Raw genomic sequence first — 21,191 nt, 5'->3', positions numbered from 1 at the left:
AAAAGTTTCTAACTTTAAGAAAGTTCAGTTTTCTATCTTTTTCTTTTATTGCTTGTACTTCTGGTGTCAAATCTGAGAATCCATTGCCAAATCCTGAGTCTTGAAGAGTCTTCCTTACAGTTTCCACATGCTGCTTATATTACCCATCTGTCCTTGCATGTTTTGTCTACTTGTTCTATTAGAGTCCTTAACATACGAATTGCAGTTTTTTCAAATTCCCTGTCTGATAAATCCATATTAGTGTTGTACCTGAGTTTGGCTCTGATGCTTGCTTGATCTCTTCAGCTGAGTCTTTAATTGCTTTTTGGTATGGTTTGCATGTAGCTTTTTGTTGAAAACCAGACATGCTCAATGGGGTAAAAAGAACTGAAGTCATAGGACTTTAGTGAGAGGATTTGTGTTAATTTGATTAGGAGTTAGGCTGTGTGTAATGTTTGCTATATCTAATGTTTATGTTTATGTGTCTTACATCCCTCTAGTGTCCTTGTTCTTGTCTCCCCGTTGTCTTTGAGTTTCCCTGAGAACTCTTCCTTAGTCAGAGTCTGAGTCTTCCTCCTCTTTTAGCCCTTATTTACTGACATTATACTGGATCCCTGTTGGTGGTGGTAAAATGTGATGGAGAGAAAAAATTCTATAATCTTATAACTTCATCCCAGTCTTTTAGGAGGCCTATGTCTCTAGGTTGTAGCATTCACAAGTGTTTCTCTACTTCCTACCCCTCCTGCCCCCTACCTCCAGGTAAGACAGCAAGGCTAGAGGAAGCTGGAGTGAGGAAAAATGTCTTTCCCCAGATGGGATTAGGCTCTGGTAAAGTCTTTCCCCTACAGAGTAGGCTTCTGTTATAAAGAACAGATATTTTAATATGATCAAGTGATTTTTCTTCTGTAGCTTATTGATGTAATGGGTTATATTAATTGATTTTCAAATGTTGAACCAACCTTGCATACCAGTAATAAATCTCACTTGCTTATAGTGTATAATTCTTTGTCTACACTGTTGCATTAGATTTGCTAATATTTTGTTGAGGATTTTTGCCTCTATGTTTATGAGCTATATTGGTTTGTAGTTTTCTTATAATGTCTTTGTCTGGGCTTGGTATTAAAGTAATGCTGGCCTCGTAGAATGAGTTAGGATGCATTCCCTCTGCTTCTATCCTCTGAAAGAGATTATAGAGAATTGGTATAATTTCTTCCTTAAATGTTTGGTAGGTTTTGCCAGTGAACTCCTCTGGGTCTGGTGCTTTCTGTTTTGAAATGTTATTCAGTGATGTATTTCCCTTCCCCCAGGTCAGTTAAGCTCTGATAATACTCCAGCAGGGTAGGCTCTAGTTAACTTGTTTTTCCTAAGGGCAGATCTTGTTAAGAAGAACAGAGTGTTCTGGCATATTTCAAAATGGTTTCTTATCCCCTCCCCTTGCCAGAAGCCTGAGGGGCTTTTTTTAATATTTACTATGGGAGGCTGGTTGAACTCCTGTGGGTAAATCTAAAATATTGTGACACCCCCCTCATGACTGGGTCCCCTTGGAGTTTTTAACTCTCATAGTTGTTCACAATAAGCCTCCAGCAATTTCTTAATTACAGTTTGGATGTTCCTATCCTGGCAATGGTATCTGTGGCAGTTTTGCTCAGCAGTGTCTGCTCCAGTAAGCCATGACTCCTTGCATTCACCTGTCTGTCTCTCTAATCTTGTAGGCAGCATTTTGCCCTGTGCTCACCCCTCTCTTATAAATCAAAGAAGATGTTGATTTTTTTGGTTTAATTTTTATTGTTTTACTTGTTAGGATGGGGTAGCAATTCTGAAGCTCCTTACATGTAGATCTGGAAACTAGAAGTCTCAGTTGCCTTTTTCATTTTCCTTTTTAATAGACTAAAATGTCATATATATTTTAATATTTGGGGATGGTAATGTATTTAATCTTACCAAGTTCACGGGTTGAATTTTTAGATATTTTGGAGTCCATAATATCATTAATAACATCTGATTATTATTTACAATTTCCTGTTAGTAATAATTGTAAGCAATAAAACATTCTTTAAAAATTGTCATAGCCGATACAAGTGGTAGACTTTGAAAGGCAAAGAATAGTGAAACAGAGCAGGACTCTATGGTCCTTGCCCCTCCCATGTCCTCTGCCTGCCTTTTGTCTGTAGAAAAACTTTAGCCAAAGAATAAGTTTAATCAGAGAAGTGAGAAAATGCAGAAACAAAGGAAAACAGTCAAAGGAGTCCAAATAATAATAGTTTAGTCATTAAGCAAAGTCAGGGACATTTAGTTCCTTCTCAAAGGCTATAGATAATATGCTGAGCCATATCCTGTGAGCTCTCTTATAGATACTGAAACCTCCACCAGGTGGAAGAAGTTAACTACATGATGACCAGACTGTAGCCATGACATAAGCTGCCACAATTCTGAGAACTGGCCTCAAAGAAATGGGAACAAACCAACCTGGGAACTGAAGACTAACTGGACTTAAAACAATCAAGATGATGCTGATCAGACCACTGCATGACTAATTTCAAGATGACTGTCAGACGTGACTGCTATTTCTACATGTAGCCCCCTCCTTTCACCTATAAAAGCTCTTGACCACTGATTGTCACTTGGGGGGAGTTGGCCTTTGGACAGGAGTTTCCTCACTCCCCCTGCCGCCCTGGTTACTGGCCTCTGAAATAAAGCAAACTTTCCTTTCCACCAACCTCGCTTTTTTATCGGCTTTTGAGCGGCAAGCAGCCGGAGCCCCGTTTTCAGTTAAACTAGGACTTCCATTTTGGCACTGCAGCAAACTAGATTCTCTGAAAAACCCTCCATATAAAAGGCACTTAGAAATGCTGGATAAAATACAACAATATTCTAAAGGAGTATTTGGACTTATAAGAAAGTTGAGGAAATCTCCTGTGGCTCTAAATTAAAAAGACTCTGAAAATCAGGGAGTTTTGTGTGAACAAAAGCTGTTGCTTCATCACCTTCCTGCAGTTCTTACCTGAGGACTTCCAGAGACGAAACCTCAGTGTCCAGGGCATGCCTCTATCATTGCTCACTGTATTATAACCTTACGTACATGTCCATCACTAGACTGTGAGTTCTCTGAAGGCAGGAATGCTACCTTATTCATCTTTTGTCCCCGTGATTTATGCACATACTAAGCACATGGTAATAATTCAGTTAATATCTACTGAAATAAAGAGAAAAAGTAAAACTTGAGAGAAAAGACAAATTATCTACAGAGGAATGACATTAGAATAAGAGCAGAATTTTTAGAGCAACAGTAGGAACCAAAATCTAATGAATAGTATATTAAGTATTTTGAGGTAAAATAAGTCATCACATCACTTAAGAGAAAAAAATATAATTATGGACAAATTGAAAATAGAAAGTTTATCACCCTCCAACCATTTTAAAAGAATATTTGAAATATACTCTTTAAGAAAAAGAAAAATGAAAAAAAAAATAAAATAAAAATGATTTTTTAAAGAAATACTGAGATGCAAGGAGGAATAGCAAGGAAAGACGTGGGTAAACATGTGGGTAAATTTGAGCAAACATTGACTATACAACATAATAATAATGAATAATATGGGAGAGGATAACAAAAGATGGCATTAAAATAAAATAATAAAACAATAAAATGTGAGTATAGACTGTAATTACTTTATAATGGTTTAAGATTCTTTTATTTTAAGTATGCATAATAAAAGTTAAGGGTAACCACTGAAGTGTTTAAACAGTATACAATTTCTAAATAATTTGGAGAATGAAATTTTAAAAATTAATCCAAAAGAAAGCCAAAAATGTGTAGAAAAATAGGATATTTAGGAAGCACATAACAAAATAGTAGACATAATTTCATAAATACAAAAAGATTAAATTCATTCATTAATTATAAATTTCAAAGATTAAATTCAGAGATAAAAGAAAAAATCAAGTAGCAGAAGGATGCTTATGAGACCATTTATATAAATATCATAAATATTTTTAAAAGGTACTATTCTTTGGGGATCATAGAGCTATAAAAAATAGAGAAATTTCTGAATGATAAATATTTAATTTAGGACAATGATTATCTTAGGAGTACACTGAGTAGTTGATACATGGTGAACATTGGTTAATTCTTCATGCCTTTCATAGATCTGAAACATTTGCTAACATTTTTGGTGAAAATCCAGATTGGATTTTAATCTGCTTTTAATCAGGATTTTACTGCACTCAGTAATAGTGCACATAGTAATTTTGACTCTCAGAAAACCCTCTGTGCATTGTAGTATTTCAATTGTGTGTATTTTAGTTTTTTGGCCACCTGTTGCTTTGATGCTTGATGTCGTATCTTCAAGTTATGACATTTAAAGATGACAGGAGCAAAGAAACCAGTTTTCATAAGCAGCATCTTAGAAACTGAACCACATCTTAGTTCCTGAAAGATGAGAAATGGCCTCAGCTGTGGGAAAACTGGAATGTAGAAAAACATTTAAGCCGGTATCTGGTTACAAGGACTTTCTATCTTACTACTGCTGATTTTCAAGGGATGCCATTTTAGGGAGTGTGAAAAGCAGAATGAATTCTCTTATTCTCCCAGTTTCCAGCACTGCAATCTGCACCATCTGTATTAAATGACTCTATTTACCCAATGGAGCAATAGAGTTTGTTATATTAGCCTTTGTGAGATAAATGACTTGTTAGAATTCTCCAGTTTAACTAACATGAAATTCCCACTCTCCTGTCAATCCTTAGACCTGGTTTGAGTGTTGACAGAATGTTCACTAAAATCACTTGCAGAGACAGACACATAACACCCAATTAATAGTTCTATTCTCTTCTCAATTTTTCTTTCTTCTGCAATATATTCTTTCACTTTTTTGGACATTGTTGAACAAGTGCTTTCTTTTCTCTTTTTTCCTAATAATATTAGAAAAGTGATGGATCTATTTACAGAAGAATTTTTCATTGCAATTTCAGCCATGGCATTTGGTTTACTTCATTACTCATGCTGTAGACACAAGGGAATATGAGAGAGTGTTCACTGCAGCAATTTCATAAGATAAACTTTAAAATTATATCTTCCTATGCAAAATGAGTGTATGTTGTTTAAAGAAAAATTAGAACATGTAGAAAACAAAATGCAGACCTAATCTCACCATTCAAATATAACCACTGATAATTCCAGTGGTCTTTATTTCTGGGATTCTTTAATCTGCAAACAGACATAGAGACAAATAAATAAACACCTAGATATGGAGATATGTACATATTTTATTTCTATCTATTTGTCAATATATCTATATCTGTGTAGTTCACATTTGTTTTATAATTTTCATTTTCTACTTAATATTTTGAGCATTTTGAGGAGACCTTTGGCCGATTCATTATTGAAACAATGTAGAATGGTTTTGCTGTTGGGTCTATAAAGGTACTGCTGGATCTATAAATGTAGATATAAACTGCTTCAAGAATGAACACAGAGTAGAATTTAAAGCTTTTATGTAAGATTAAAAATAAAGCATATTTATACCTATCTTTAATTTTACTTTTAGCCTTAGGAGTTAGAATACAAAATAAATCTATAAAGAATTTTTACTAATTCTCTTGAAATTCAAAGATAAACTTATTTTTAATTAAAGAATCTTATAATTGTTTTGAAATTTTAAGTTGTATATAAATTTGAAGGTAAACATTTTATGTTCCATCTTTGAAATAAGGTGTCTTGATTGTAATAACTGATCCACAGGTATCTGCTGGTGTTGGTGGTAACACAACTTGGCTTTTGACTTAGTCTTTATTTGTGATTTGTTTTCTTTTTTTTTTTCTTTTTTTTTTTTAACATCTTTATTGGGGTATAATTGCTTTACAATGGTGTGTTAGTTTCTGCTTTATAACAAAGTGAATCAATTATACATATACATATGTTCCCATATCTCTTCCCTCTCGTGTCTCCCTCCCTCCCACCCTCCCTATCCAGGCGGTCACAAAGCACCAAGCTGATCTCCCTGTGCTATGCGGCTGCTTCCCACTAGCTATCTACCTTACGTTTGGTAGTGTATATATGTCCATGCCTCTCTCTCGCCCTGTCACAGCTCACCCTTCCCCCTCCCCATATCCTCAAGTCTGTTCTCCAGTAGGTCTGTGTCTTTATTCCTGTCTTACCCCTAGGTTCTTCATGACATTTTTTTCCCTTAAATTCCATATATATGTGTTAGCATACGGTATTTGTCTTTCTCTTTCTGACTTACTTCACTCTGTATGACAGACCCTAGGTCTATCCACCTCATTACGAATAGCTCAATTTCGTTTCTTTTTATGGCTGAGTAATATTCCATTGTATATATGTGCCACATCTTCTTTATCCATTCATTCGATGATAGGCACTTAGGTTGTTTCCATCTCCGGGCTATTGTAAATAGAGCTGCAATGAACATTTTGGTACGTGACTCTTTTTGAATTTTGGTTTTTTCAGGGTATATGCCCAGTAGTGGGATTGCTGGGTCATATGGTAGTTCTATTTGTAGTTTTTTAAGGAACCTCCATACTGTTCTCCATAGTGGCTGAACCAGTTCACATTCCCACCAGCAGTGCAAGAGTGTTCCCTTTTCTCCACACCCTCTCCAGCATTTATTGTTTCTAGATTTTTTGATGATGGCCATTCTGACTGGTGTGAGATGATATCTCATTGTAGTTTTGATTTAGGTATGTTTAGGCACACTTGCAATATTTCAGAAAAAAACAATTTTATTAGCTATGTATATACCCTATTCTAAAATTTTCTATGTTTTTATTATTCTAGGTAGGATTGATGAAACTTTTTACAACATTTAAACGTTCATATACATAGTAATGACACAATGATTTATGTTAGAAATATTGCACTTTTTCCAGGACTCTGATTCTTTAAAATTATATGTAGAAAATAAGCAAAATGATGTAATAAGCCAATTTCCCTGAATAGGTGCTGCTACAATGAATTGTCAAATAGAATCTAACCTCATTTTAAGAGCTGTAATCAATACTTAAGTAAAAGCTTAGTGGCATTTGAAAAATTTCATGGTCAAGTTTCCAACATTTCCTTTAATAAAATAAGGATATTGATAAATCAATTGCAAGAAATCCAGAAAGACAGACACACAGCAGGACAGACACACAGTATGATTTTTTTTGGAGATTATTGAAAAATAATTTTTTTCCTTCTTTTTTTCTCTTCAATTTCTTGAAAATTTTGGAGTAAGGAAAACTTCTTTCTAATTTTGTATTTTTGAAGGTTATAAGTTAAAATATGCTATTTTCAAGTGCATTTGGTAACGTGTTATTGCATACTTTTCTCATGCATATAAAGTTAGGGATTGATAGATTACAACTTTTGAAGAAGGCAAAGATTAGAGATTAGTAGAACAGGTCACTTCTTAAAAATGAGCTGCTCTATTTTCTGATTCATATGGCTATATGAAAAATCTTTCTTTAAATTTGGAAGGGAGAAGGTGTCCCCCAAATAAATATTTTTTGGTGAATCACAATCAATAATAGAATTCTGAAATGCAATCAACGCAATATTAGACTAAATTAAAACCACTAATCTAAAGATAGTTTGTACAGTTTATTATTTTTTTAAAGTATAGCAACTTAACCGTTTGGGCTACCAAATAAAACTGATATAATTATATTTCAAATATTCATTAGAATTTGTGCCATTGGAAAGATGCCAATAAAACAAATAAAATGCTGGGTTTCCTTCCTCATATTCAATATTAGATTCACCTTTGTCTCATGTCTTTCATTGAATGAGACTGTGTTCTAGTGAAGAACAGATATTATTTGGAAGCAAACACTGTTGAATTCAATCACTGCTCTCCTGATTAACAGTGTATGATCTGGGGCAAAAACCCTTCTCTCATCCTCAGTTTTCTCACATATAAAATAACAATGATAGCAGTGATAGTACCTTTCTCTTGTAAGGATTAAATTAGATAGTTAGATAAATCGGATAAGTTATGGATAATCCTAGCATGATAGATAATCTTCCTAATAAATAATTTTCCATTGGTATTTCATGTCAAGATTGGCATTATTGGGCTTCCCTGGTGGCGCAGTAGTTGAGAGTCCGCCTGCCGATGCAGGGGACGCGGGTTCGTGCCCCGGTCCGGGAAGATCCCACATGCCGCGGAGCGGCTGGGCCCGTGAGCCATGGCCGCTGAGCCTGCGCGTCCGGAGCCTGTGCTCCGCAACGGGAGAGGCCACAGCACTGAGAGGCCCGCGTACCGCAAAAAAAAAAAAAAAAAAAAAAGATTGGCATTATTCACATTACTCCTGAGTTTCTATTTATGTAGCTGAGGCAAAGTAAGAGTTATTTGTCTCCATGGTTTATTGAATCAGATCAAGCAAATGTTTTCCCAGGGTCTGGAAAGATTTCCTTCAGTGGTCTAGAATTCAATACCCTATTTAAATATTTCTAAATAGATTACATTGTTCTGGTACCAGTCTTATTGACTGATAGATTGAATGGTTTACTCATGAGGATTCTAACAAAACAAGCCATGACTCTTTATCAGGAAGATATTCATTGGATATATGTTCCTATATAAATGCAAGTTTTATGCTTGCAATATCTCTAGTAGAAATGTTTGATTAATAGTGAAAATGAGTCCATTTTTATTCTGTTTTTTTAACTTTTTATTTTATATTAGAATATGGCTGATTAACGATGTTGTGACAGTTTCATGTGCACAGCAAAGTGACTCAGCCATACATATACATGTATCCATTCTCCCCCAAACTCCCCTCCCATCCAGGCTTCCACATAACATTGAGCAGAGTTCCCTGTGCTATACAATAGGTCCTTGTTGGTTATCCATTTTAAATATAGCAGTGTGTACATGTCAGTCCCATTTTTATTCTGTTTTGAATTAGGTCATTTGATTTCACAAGCCTTTGAAATAAGCATAATTATGGTATTGTGTATTATCCCCATTTTATAGATAATAAAACTAAGGCATAAGTTAACTTAAAATGTTTCAGTTTTCACAAACTGTCATTGGTGGAACTAGGAGTCAAATGTAAACTTTTCACTTCAAATTCTGTGCTTTTTCCATTACACATTCATTCCTCATTTGTTGAGTGATCAAACAACTATACATTGAGCATCAACTATGTAAGCAGTATTACACTATGCACTGGAAACACAGAGGTGAACAAAGCAGACCAATCGCTATAGACGCAAGCTTAGTGTCTTGTGGCTGGAGATAATAGATACGTGAGTTGCCTGAGAAACATAAGTTGTTATGTCAGCCCCCAAACCCTCAGCAATTCTTCAGGAAAAACAAAATTGGGAGAGCCCTCAACTTTACGTTTAAATTTATTTATGTTCAAGTACCAACCCATACCTGACTTATTTTTGAGGCATGTTATATTTTTCTTTATAACAACATTGAAAAGATCCACTTCCCTATTGTTATAGTCAAAGTATAATCTGCATTGTCTTCAACCTTCTGTAGTAAGAGGTTTCTTTTTTTTTTAAATTTTATTGAAGTATAGTTGATTTACAATGCTGTGTATGGTAAGAGTTTTGAATTTGTTTTTCTACCTACCATGTCTGTCTGTGGCCACACATATTTTCTAACAATTTCCAAGAGTGCGTTTTGACCAAGTGTCTATGAATGTAATCCTTCCAGGGTAGTCACATGAGTGCATAATGGACCCAAAGGTCCTTGCAAATAACACCTGTACACGCTATGCAAGCATAAAAAACAAAAACACAGCCTGAAGGCCCTAGAGAGAGAATGAAAACAGGCAGCTTCTGTCGGGTAGTTGAAATTTGGAAGAAAGGAGAAGCATGGGCTGAGTTTTCCATTTTTTATAGTTTTTAGCTTGAGGGTAGGCTATGGTTGTCACCAGCTAGGGTGACTAAAACTCCAAAGAAATCTCGAAGTCTTTGTGATCTAAAGACTAACAAGACAGTATTTGGGGCAAAAGAGTCACTGGAAAGTGAGAGCAGAATCCTGGAAAGGAAAGAGGATGCCCCATATTCTGCATATAAACTCTCCCTAAGCTTCTGTCTGACTTCGGAACAATCCATACCCAGAACAGATGCTAAGGAACCCAGCTAAAGCTTGAATTGAAATGAGATCGGAGCTGCTGACTGAGGTGGAGTTTGCAGTTAGAGTCCAACCAAATGAATCACTTGCTGAGACAAAAACATCAGTAGCTTTTGGAGGACTATAATAAAATCTATGGATTCACAGCATTACATTCACGATGTGGGATACAAACCCAAAGTACTCTATCTATGAAGAAACAGGACAATGTGATTCAGCATTAAAAAAAAAAAAAAAAAAAGACCAAGAACCCTGAGATTACTGAGTTTTAATAATAAAATCTAAGTGATCAGTGGATGGATGTTCACCTTCTTTTACCTTTGCTATATATTTGTAAATTTTCATACAAAAATATATAAAAAAACCAAGTCAGTGAAGATTAGACCTTTCTCTCCCCACCATCCTCGCATCTCAACTTCTGTACAACTCAAAGCTTCAGTTTCTTAACAAATTCAACTTTAAAGGTCTTACTGGCTGTCATACTTCTTAATCTTTAGCACTTCATATGTTTTTTGGCATATGGTCGGCACTTGGAAAATATTTTTTTACTTATGTTAAAAAAATGAGTAATAAATTTAAGGTATTTTTCATTTTCCTATAGAACACCAAATAGTTATTCCAGTCAGTATCTTGTGAGTAAATATGGTTCAGTGATTTTTTTTTACCTCCATGAATGATTTGCAAACGTGACCAGTGGACTAAACACCCCAATTTTGACCAGATCCTATCTGCAGATGGTTCATTCCTCTCTGGCTAAAACACCATCTCAATGACCTTTAAAAGCAAAGACCTAGCTGACTTAAGTTCCTTTTACTCTCTCCACATACCGCCACACAAGCTAAAAGAGTAAACGTGATGTACATTTAAGTGCATGACATTAAATGCACATTACCTTGAAAGCATAAACTTTGTGATGGTTAATTTTAGGTGTCAGTTTGGCTGGGCCATGAGATGCCCAGGTATTTGGTTAAACACTATTTTGGGTGTGTCTGTGTAGGTGTTTCTGGATGAGATTAACATTTGAATTAGTAGACTGAGTAAAGCCCTCCTCAATGTGGGTGGGCTTCATTCAATCTCTTGAAAGCCTAAATAGAACAAAAAGGCTGAGTAAGAGAGAATTCACCATCTCTGCTTGTCTTTGAATTATGACTTCAGTCTTCACTTGCCTTTAAACTTAGACTTGGACTGGAACTTACACCATTGGCTCTTCTGGTTCTCAGGCTTTCAGGCTCAACTTGAACTACACTATTGGGTCTCTGGCTTGTCCACTGCAGGTCTTGGGATTTGCCAGCCTCCATAACTGCATGAGCCAGTTCCTTATAATAAACCTCTATTTATATGTATATACGTGTGTGTATACATATGTGTGTGTGTATATGTATATGTATCTTTATCTCTAACTACATCTCTATCTAAATCTCCTATTCATTCTGTTTCTCTGGTGGATCCAGACTACATGTTTGATCTTCTGTCAAAAGAAATGCAACCTGATTTGGTAAGATGATAAGGTGTCACTTAAGAAATGTGTTTTCATAAAATAATTCGTTTCAACTTACTGGAGATTTTAATATTCAGCTGTATATCATGAATGGTTATTCTCTCATGCTTAAAACCTGGTTTATTATTTTTTTAAGCCTGTACAAAATTTGGCCTTATCATATGTATAAGGGGGGGAAAAAAGATGGCATTCAGTAAGAATAACACATCTTTCCATGTGTTCAAGAATCTTCACTAAAATGTCACTTCTATGACAAAGATCCAACTCACCCTTAAGAAGAAGAAATCAGAAAACATTTGAAGTTGCCTTAACCGCTGTCATCTCTTCTTGTTTGTGAGATAACAAAGTGGAATGTATTATATCCCAGTTTAATACTGGGATATAATTATGGAAGTAGAACTCTTTAGGCAATTATCTAGCCTCAAAAGATGTTTGAAAATTTTACAAAGTAGCATTTTAAGCTTCACTTGAATATTCACCTTGTGTATATTACTGATCTGAAGGCAGAGTAGAGTATTGTTTGAGAGTCTGTATCATAACTTCATCATGAACTAGCTGGCAAAGACTTTCGGCAAATCACTTAACATCTCAGCTTCTACCTCCTGATAGCTGAAATGACAATAACTACCTCATTAGGTTATTACAAGGATTAAATGTCCTGTCCTAAGCAAAGCACTTAGAATAAAACCTGGCTTACAGTAAGCACTGTGTGAGTGTTCCTGTGTGTTGCTGTTGCTGATACAGTCATACCCTGACAGTTTCTTGATTCCTCCTCTGAAGCCACACTCCCACTATCTGCAAAACGGTAATACTTTAGTCAACTTACAGAATGATGACAAACCATATGAATAAACTAAAACTTTCAGCAAGCAATGCATTAACTTCTTTTTTTATAATCCCCAGTGGAATTATAGCAGAAGGTAGACTTTTCAATAGGATAAGATTTAAACACCTAAAAATAACTTATGAGGTATCCAACAAATCTATCTGAAATCAACAAATATACGTATTTTCCTCAAACCTTCACATATACATAAAGTAATTTAATTATAAAATATTTAAGAAAGTATTTCAAATATTTATCTTAATTAGATATGTGAGGTGCTAAAGGTATTTCCGAAAAGCAGCGGTAAATTGAAAAGTATATAAATGGTCAGTTTTAGAGAGAAGTTGTAAATGTAAGTTTCTTTCTGTATCTCCCAAGCAGCAGAATAAACCTAGCTGGAGGTTCAATATTATTTTACTTAAATGAAATCTATAGTTTCTATATAGATTGAAATGTAGAATGTCAAAATTTTGGGAAATGAAAAGACGTATTAGCTAAAAGACCTGACACTTCAATTCAACAAAATGCTTGTAGGTCAACAAATGCTTTTAGGACTTTTCAGACAGTATTGGTTTTTCCTAGTGTACTTATAGCACCTGAGTTCACTGTGCTGTTGAATCCTGAGTATATATAAAGGCCAGCTAACATAAGCTGTATTTTCTTTGCTCCTCATTTTCCATAACTTCACCCTAAGAATTAGTTTTACCTAGCCTATGGGTTGCTAATGTAATTTACAAGGTGACATGTGTTCCATTCTAATTAAGGTAACTTTCTAGTTTTGAGTAAGTCTCTCATAATTTTCAAGTCAGTTTCTTCATTGATAAAATGGAGATGACTGAGTCCTCTCAAAATTACGATGATGATGAAATTATATGATATGTGTGAATGTACTGGTAAGTGGTGTCATTTTAACTATCTTGACAACTGTAAAATCATGAAGAGAAGAATTTATAGAGATAGTACTTACTCTTTTCTCCAGTTGTCCACATTGCCACTACCTCATTATAAATATTATATAATTTTTTCTAGAGAAATAGATGTCACAGTTACATAATGGTAATTACTTAATGGGAACTATTATAGAAGACATTTTCCAACAGGGTGACAAAATGAATATGAGTTCAGACCTTCCCACAGCCAACCAAGAGTCCTGAAGGGGCTCAAGTGTCCTGGAGCAACTGTGCTGTCCAGGTTTCTGGTTCCATCTCCTGAGCTCCCACAAGTGCTCTGTGCTCTAGTTGTCCCCAAAGGATCTGTGCTCTTTTTTACTTCCTACCTTTACACACATTGTTTGCTCTGCTAAAGCAGTCCATTTTCCCTTATGCTCCTAGTGAGAGAAAACTCATCCTTTAAAACTCAGTTCATATTTACTTCATCCATCAAGTCTTTCCTGACTTTTCCAGGTCGTTAAGTACTTCCTTTCTGTGTCTATCATAAGTCTAGGATAGCTGGCATTTATCACATAGTTGAAATTGTAACTTTGCATTTTAGTCTTTTACACTGAATCGTGAAGCTCCAGATAGCAGGGGATAGCACAGAGGTTAAGAGCAAGGGCTCTGGCGTCCCAATGCATGGGTTAAAATTCTAGAGCTCTACCACTTATAAGGCGTGTGAACAAGGGAAAGGAAAGAAATCATTCATTGGTAAATGGGGGCTAATAATAATAACTGGGCCATTTAAATAAATGAGTAAACCTCTTAGAACAATGTCTAGCACATATTCTGAACTCAATATTTAATATTATAACTATTCTTTTTAACCTACAAACAAACATTACTCCTGAGACATAGGTTTCTAACAATAATTCGAGTGAATAAGTGATCGTAATGTGCACTTATAAGAAAAAGTCCACACGTAACTCTTAAAATAAGTTGTCATTGCTGTACTTGTAAAAAATGGTAAAATCTTTGTTAAAGTCTAAAATGACTAAATGTGTTAAAAACAATATCTTTTTTTGTGAAAAACAGAGGGTCATATCAAATAAGGATAAATTAATTCTGCTTAGACTCATAAATTCTTTGATTTGGGTGATAAACCAGTAAACAAAGTGGGATAGAAAATAAAATTTATTTCACCTTCCAAAGGATTTAAAAATTCATACCAAAACCACAACAAAACCAACAAACGAAAATAATTGAGTTATGAGTCACCTTATCATTCAGGTTAATCTTTGGTCATGGAAACAGATATTTTCCTTAAATTTATTTATAAGCTTAATTCACTTTTCCCCCCAAACCCTGAGTATTTTTCTAACATATTTCAGAACTTCTGTGAAGTTTATATGAAAAAATAAACAAGTGAGTTATAGGCAAAAACATTTAAAAACATATGTGTAACACCCTGTTAGATCTTATCACACAATTAAAATGGTATAGCCAAAACATATAAAATCACTAATATTGATAAATCAGCTTTTCCGAGCACCAAGGAAAACATGGATTATTAAATAAATGATCCTAGATTAGTTGGTTAACTACATAGAGAAATAAAGATGCCTCATTCCATATCTTAAAATAAATTTCAAGTAGATAAAGGAGTAAAATGTAAAGGAAGAAATAAAAGAGCTGGAAGAAAAATAGAGATGACTTTTAATTTGCTCATGGGGGAAGAAGGTCTTTCTAGGCATGGTGAAAAGAAAAAAATTCATAAAACAGATAGATTAAAACATGAAAATTGAAAACACCTGAAATGGTAATATACCCAGTGGTCAAGAGCACTGACTTTGAAAAAGGCACACCCAGATTTTAAAAAACAGCTCCACCATTTATTAAGCATGACTTTGTTCAAGTTGTTTAACCTCTACATGCCTCAATTTTCTGATCTGTGAAATATAATAATAATAATAATTGTACTTATTATTATTACTATTATACAGTAAGTACCACATAGGGTTTTTTTTGAGGAATAAATAAAATAATATTCATCAAGCACTTAGCATAATGGTGAATGCAAATAGAACAAAGGGGAGATATTTAGCATATGTATGATATACAGAAGTTTATCATTAATGTAAAATATTTCCTACACATTTACCTGCAAAAGGTGAACCAAGAAATGAAAGAAATTGTACATTTACATGTAATTCACATAACGAACTAGAGATGACAGAAGGAGAGCTAGAGATGGAGATTCTCTCATTGTTAGGATGAGGAGTGACTCTTGGTTTTCTAATTTTCCAAACGATCTACGATAAACACATTATTTGCTTCAGATAAAAAACTAGAAATTATTATATTTATTTAATTTACAGAAAAATAAATGTCTCAAATGAGTATGCTGACAAGTTTTTCAGTTTTGAGGGTCTATTCTTCCTCCACTATCTGAACTAAAGGGCCGATACACTATCTTGCAAGCCTTCAGGAAATCAAATACTTTGGAGTATTTCTGTAGATTCCTAGAGTGTTCTTACATGTTCTGTTTTTTGTTTATTACCTTTTGTCTTGAGACACTTTCTTGAAATATCTCTCACCACCCTGTAACTGCTTCTCCTTACCCTGCTTCAATCAACCCTGAGAAGACTAGAAGGGGTGTGGGGAAGGAGATTGAAATAATTGCCTAGTTTTTGATGAAGGTATCAGCATACTATTCTCATTAAAGAAACAGCTCCCTGCATGAAATACACATTATAGCATGATATAAAATTTTCATTTCTTAAACTGTTCTATATTAAGCTATTTGTCATCAATGTGGTTTACCTATATGAATCCGAGGCAGAGTTTAGGGACATATTTTAAAAGAAGACATAATGAGATTAGTCTACAATAATCCATACTACTATTTCAAACAGATTGCTATCCCTTATATGTCTGTGCTTCTGCCTTTTTTTTTTATTGCTATCGTCCCATGACCTTTAACAGGGAGACATATATAAAGATTGCATGCTAGTGTTTCAACTGATTCCTTTCGTTGTTATTGGTGAGTTTTATACATAAGGTTCTTATTGTCCTTGTAGAAGGGAGAGGTAAAATCAATTTCCTCTTTAACATATTGATAAACAACTCCAGATATAAGAGGTAGGGAGGAGAAACTAGATTTACCTTTGTGTGACCTACATAGGAATGCTGGAAAAAATTAATTCCAGAATATTATGTCAACATTCCTTGAAGTTGTGGATATGATTTACATAGTAGGTCTTCCCTATCCACCCAGCTACTTTCATCTTGATACTGTAAATTGCTTTCATTTTCCCCCTCAGATCTGTGTGCTTGAGGTATTGTTGTGATAAATTATGGAGGTACAGAACTGAAAATGGTGTGTAGATTGTCTAAGAAATTGAGTGCAGTCAGCCTTAAAAGTGGTGGATGACGTGCTGAAGCGGCTACCTCACCCTGGCCATGTCCCATATGTCCTCAATGAACAGCTGCTTTTAACTTTGCCTTTTGCCCAGAGCACGAGCGCTGCTGGATTTATTGAATTAATAACCACTCCATTATGTGTGTTTTGTTTTCCTGTGAGCGTGAAATCTGGCTATAATGTTAGGAAAGTGTAAGACAGATCTCCTTAACAAACAAGGCGGTATCTATTTTGGGGGTCATTATTTAATACTTAAATCTTTGGGGTCAAAAATAATACGGAAATCCTTTCAAATCTAGACTGGAATGTTCCTAACAATATTGAGTTAAAAAGGCTTTTTATGGGTTACATAGGTAGATAGAAACTGGCTTTCACTATGATTTGTAGTCTGAAGCCCGGCTACTGACTGCAATGTGTTTGTGATTGAATAAGGCTTTTTTAAAAAAAAAAACCTGTATTTTCTTTTTTTCAGGCCTGAATGTTATATATATATATTTCCTAGATGAACATCTGAATACTTTCTGCAGGAAATGAGGGCAAAATCGAACACTATCTTCCTTTTACAACCTAGGTCATTTCCTGAAGAGTTTTGAATCCAGTACGAAAGGCAGGATTTGAGCAAGGGAGGAATGCAGCACATGTGGGAAAGGTTGTACTGGCGACCTTTAATTTTTTTGACCAAGAAGGTGCGAGATAAGATTTCTATCAAGAAGTTTCAGTCAGGGCCATTTTGATTAATGGTGGTTTTCTTTCTTTCTTCTTTTCTTTTTTTTTTCAGTCAGGCAAACCCACTATTGTTCATGTTCCTCCCCCAAATTCTATCCCTTCCACCACAATTTTATAGAAAAAATACAGAAGGTAAATGATACTCTTTTATCAGCTGTTTTTCAGCTCCTGGTTATTTCCCTGTTGTCACTAGCAAGTGGCAGAAATAGTTGCCTTTTGAGGACCTATAAAATAATAGTTTTGATTTTTTTTCTTCTTTGTTTCTTAAAAGGAAAAGCAATAAAGATAACTAAGTTTATTGCTAGAAAGGGCCTAAAAGATTACCTATTTCAAGCCTTCATTTTATATATGGGGAAACTGAGGTTCAGAAAAGAATTTTTAATTTGTTTAAGATACTACTACTGATTGTAACACATTTCTAAAGAGTGCCAATTCAGAATTTTATCTACTACAAAACTAAAAAGAAAGGCTTGTATTTTTTAAGATATTGAATCTTCTCTTTGTTTATTTGTTTCAATGCAATTATCTCAAACTACTAAGCAATGAAATAAGACTTTTCATGCATTCTTTTTAAGAATCATGTTTCTTAAAGTTATGGTGTATTAAAAGTGAAAAAACTATTAAGACCCTGAAAAGCCTTCTGAATCATTTGAGTAAGGTAAAATTTTGTTTAGCATAGTATATTTTACTTTATTCTTTTTCTAAAACTGGGTAATGTGAAAAAATTACTTAGTGCCTACTGTGAGCCAGGCACTGTGCTAAGTGCCAACCATCTTCTAAACAACTGTTATAGCAGGTAATACAGTGCCCACTTTACAAACTAAAAACATGAGAATTAGAATTTTAGCAATTTGCTCAAAGTCATAAAAGTGATGGCACTGGGATCCAAGTTCAAGTCTGTTTCAATTCAAAGCTCAGGCTCCTTCCATTATATCAGGTTACTTGCATATATGTAAAACATGCCTTAAATGAATTAGTAGTCATACTCAAAATAAGCAGTAAAGCAGAAAATCTGTTACATTTGCCTTTAAAATATACTTAGAGGAAAGCTGAATGAATATTATCTCTTGCATGTGCCTACCCGCCAACAAACACAGACTCACAGTCACATAGCACACAGCCACACACACACAGTTGCTCAAGTTATTATGTGTAATCTACAGTTAAATAACTAAAAATTGCCTTTATTATTGGTTAAAATTCACATATGGGTATTGCTTTTATTACATAATTTTATTTGCAATTTCTGGGGCGATTTAAGCCACTGAAAATGTTTCTGAAATATATTTTTAAATCCAAAAAGCACGTTATAAATTTTAAAAAGTAGATTCAACTTCACAAATATTTACTATCTTCCAGAATCAAAATATTCATTAATGATGACACTCAAAAAAATATGAGAAAACACAGATTTGGGAGTTTGTTTTGTGAATATGAAGTTTGTTAGCTGGTTTAGAGTGGCATTTTGAATCATTGTTTCTGAGTTTAACATGAAAATGAAATAAATTATTTACAATGGGAAAGGGTTATATTTGGAGGAGTCTAGAAGTTATGTGTACATAGACTGATCATAAGTTTGCCTGGGGCAGTGCTGGTTTAACTTATCCTTCAGGAACTCACACTTCTTCCCCTCACTCTCAGAGGCTCTGGTTTGGCTGATATTGTGTGGTCACCCTCGCCAGAGAGCAGCATGGCACTGCATGCCTTGAAGAAAGATGCACGGAATAAGTTATGTTTTCACATCTCCAAACGGACATTAAAAGAGCACATACTTTGTTTTCCATGTGTATTAATACTTCCAATTGTTAATAATCTTGAAGTTCTTCAGATAATAATTTCCATATATTCCAAAGATAATGGTAAACTGCCTTTCTTCCAACAATTTTACTCTTATTGTGTACAAGTCGCCTGATGAAAACAGAACAGTAACTGGGTCATTACCATCAACGAAACTAAATCTAGTCCTGTTTTCAACTCTAAGAGAACAAAAAGAAAGGCTCTAGCTCATTGGCTCATGTATCAAAGAGACTTATTTCCTCACCAGCCTCTTGCAGCGCATAAGACAAGTCCTTCTCCTGACACTTCACAGCAAAAAGTAACTCCTCCCCAAACAAGACTCCTACCTCGAAATCATTATGTACATTTTACATTAAAAAATATCTCAAAGAACTATGATGCATTTTAAAAATTAGGTTGATAATTTTGCCTTGTTTACTTTGATTTTTTAAATTCAATTTTTTATTGGAGTAGAGTTGATTTACAATGTTGTGTTAGTTTCAGGTGTCCAGCAAAGTGATTCAGTTATACATATATATTCTTTTTCAGATTCTTTTCCCTTATAGCTTTTTACAAAATATTGAGTAGAGTTCCCTCTGCTATACAGTAGGTCCTTGTTGGTTATCTATTATATAGATATATATATAGTAGTGTGTATATGTTAATCCCAAACTCCTAATTTATCCCCCCCTTCCCCTTTGGTAGCCATAAGTTTGTTGTTAATTGTAGGAAAAAAATGTATTTTTCTACTATAAAAATAAGATGAAGCCCCAGCTTGCGGATTCCTTTTTTTGTTTTTTGTGGTACGCGGGCCTCTCACTGTTGTGGCCTCTCCCGTTGCGGAGCACAGGCTCCGGACGCACAGACTCAGCAGCCATGGCTCAGGGGCCCAGCCACTCCGCGGCATGTGGGGTCTTCCCGGACCGGGGCACGAACCCGTGTCCCCTGCATTGGGAGGCGGACTCTCAACCACTGCGCCACCAGGGAAGCCCCCAGATTCATTTTTATCTAAACCTATCCCCAAATAAATGAGAAATGCTGACTGTGGGTGGCCTTGTTGCTGGGGGTGGCACTATAATTGCACATGCATTTTGATATCTGAGGAGCAATCCCTTGAAGACATAGCGTTGGGATTTTTACTAAGAGTCCAGTGGTGGTTAGTGAGGCAGTCTTGGATTGATATGCTAACAAATTGAAAGAGACCAGCTCCCTGCTTCCTAGTCCAGAGCCTATAGTCCCTAACTATTACTGGGCAGAGGCAATGATGTGTCAAAGAAGAGAACAAGAATTAGCATACAAAAACTTACAGACTAGGTGATCTGTTCATTAGAGAAATGCAAGGAAAAGTTTACTTTCTATTCAAACCCACTGACCTTTGACTCTTGCTAAGCTGCACATAAAACATCCATATGGGTGTTACTACCTTTAGGAACCCCTATCGTACATCTCAGTAAGCGTTAAATATTTTACTTATTTAATTAAATTGATAAATAAGTAAATGAAATGTGCTTATTTAGGCAATTAGGCTTATGCTTAACTCTAGGGATTTTACTTTTATTTAGGTATGGCATCAAATTAAATAAGATCCTTGTTGAGGCTCTTGAGCTGCTTTTGTAGACACGTACACAGAACTGGATCAAGACCTGCTTTAGAAGCAACACGTTGGCCTGTGAGAGAGTATGTAAAAAATGTTCCTCCAAGAAGCTACAGTCTAAAGAAGAAAAATACTCAGATATCATCTCGCAGATCTTTTATTGTGCTCTAAATAAATGGGTTGCTGTTATAGTGTAGACACGAGTGAAATGGCCTCCATTTCTAAATCAGCAGACTGCTGCTACATTCTGCAGCGGCTGAATTTCCTGGGTGGTCTTTAAGAATCGCCCCAGGAGGTAGGCACTGTCATAGTCTAATCCGGATGTTACAAAGGTATGTAAAATGGCATGTCTTGCAAGTTTAGTTTATGCGTTGTCTAGTCCTTCATGTGGAGATAGACATTCTTTTA

The sequence above is a fragment of the Pseudorca crassidens genome, chromosome 4 (genome assembly GCF_039906515.1).
Source record: "Pseudorca crassidens isolate mPseCra1 chromosome 4, mPseCra1.hap1, whole genome shotgun sequence".
Lineage (NCBI taxonomy): Eukaryota > Metazoa > Chordata > Mammalia > Artiodactyla > Delphinidae > Pseudorca > Pseudorca crassidens.
The sequence above is the reverse complement of the archived record's forward strand: the minus strand, read 5'-3'. Positions refer to the sequence as shown.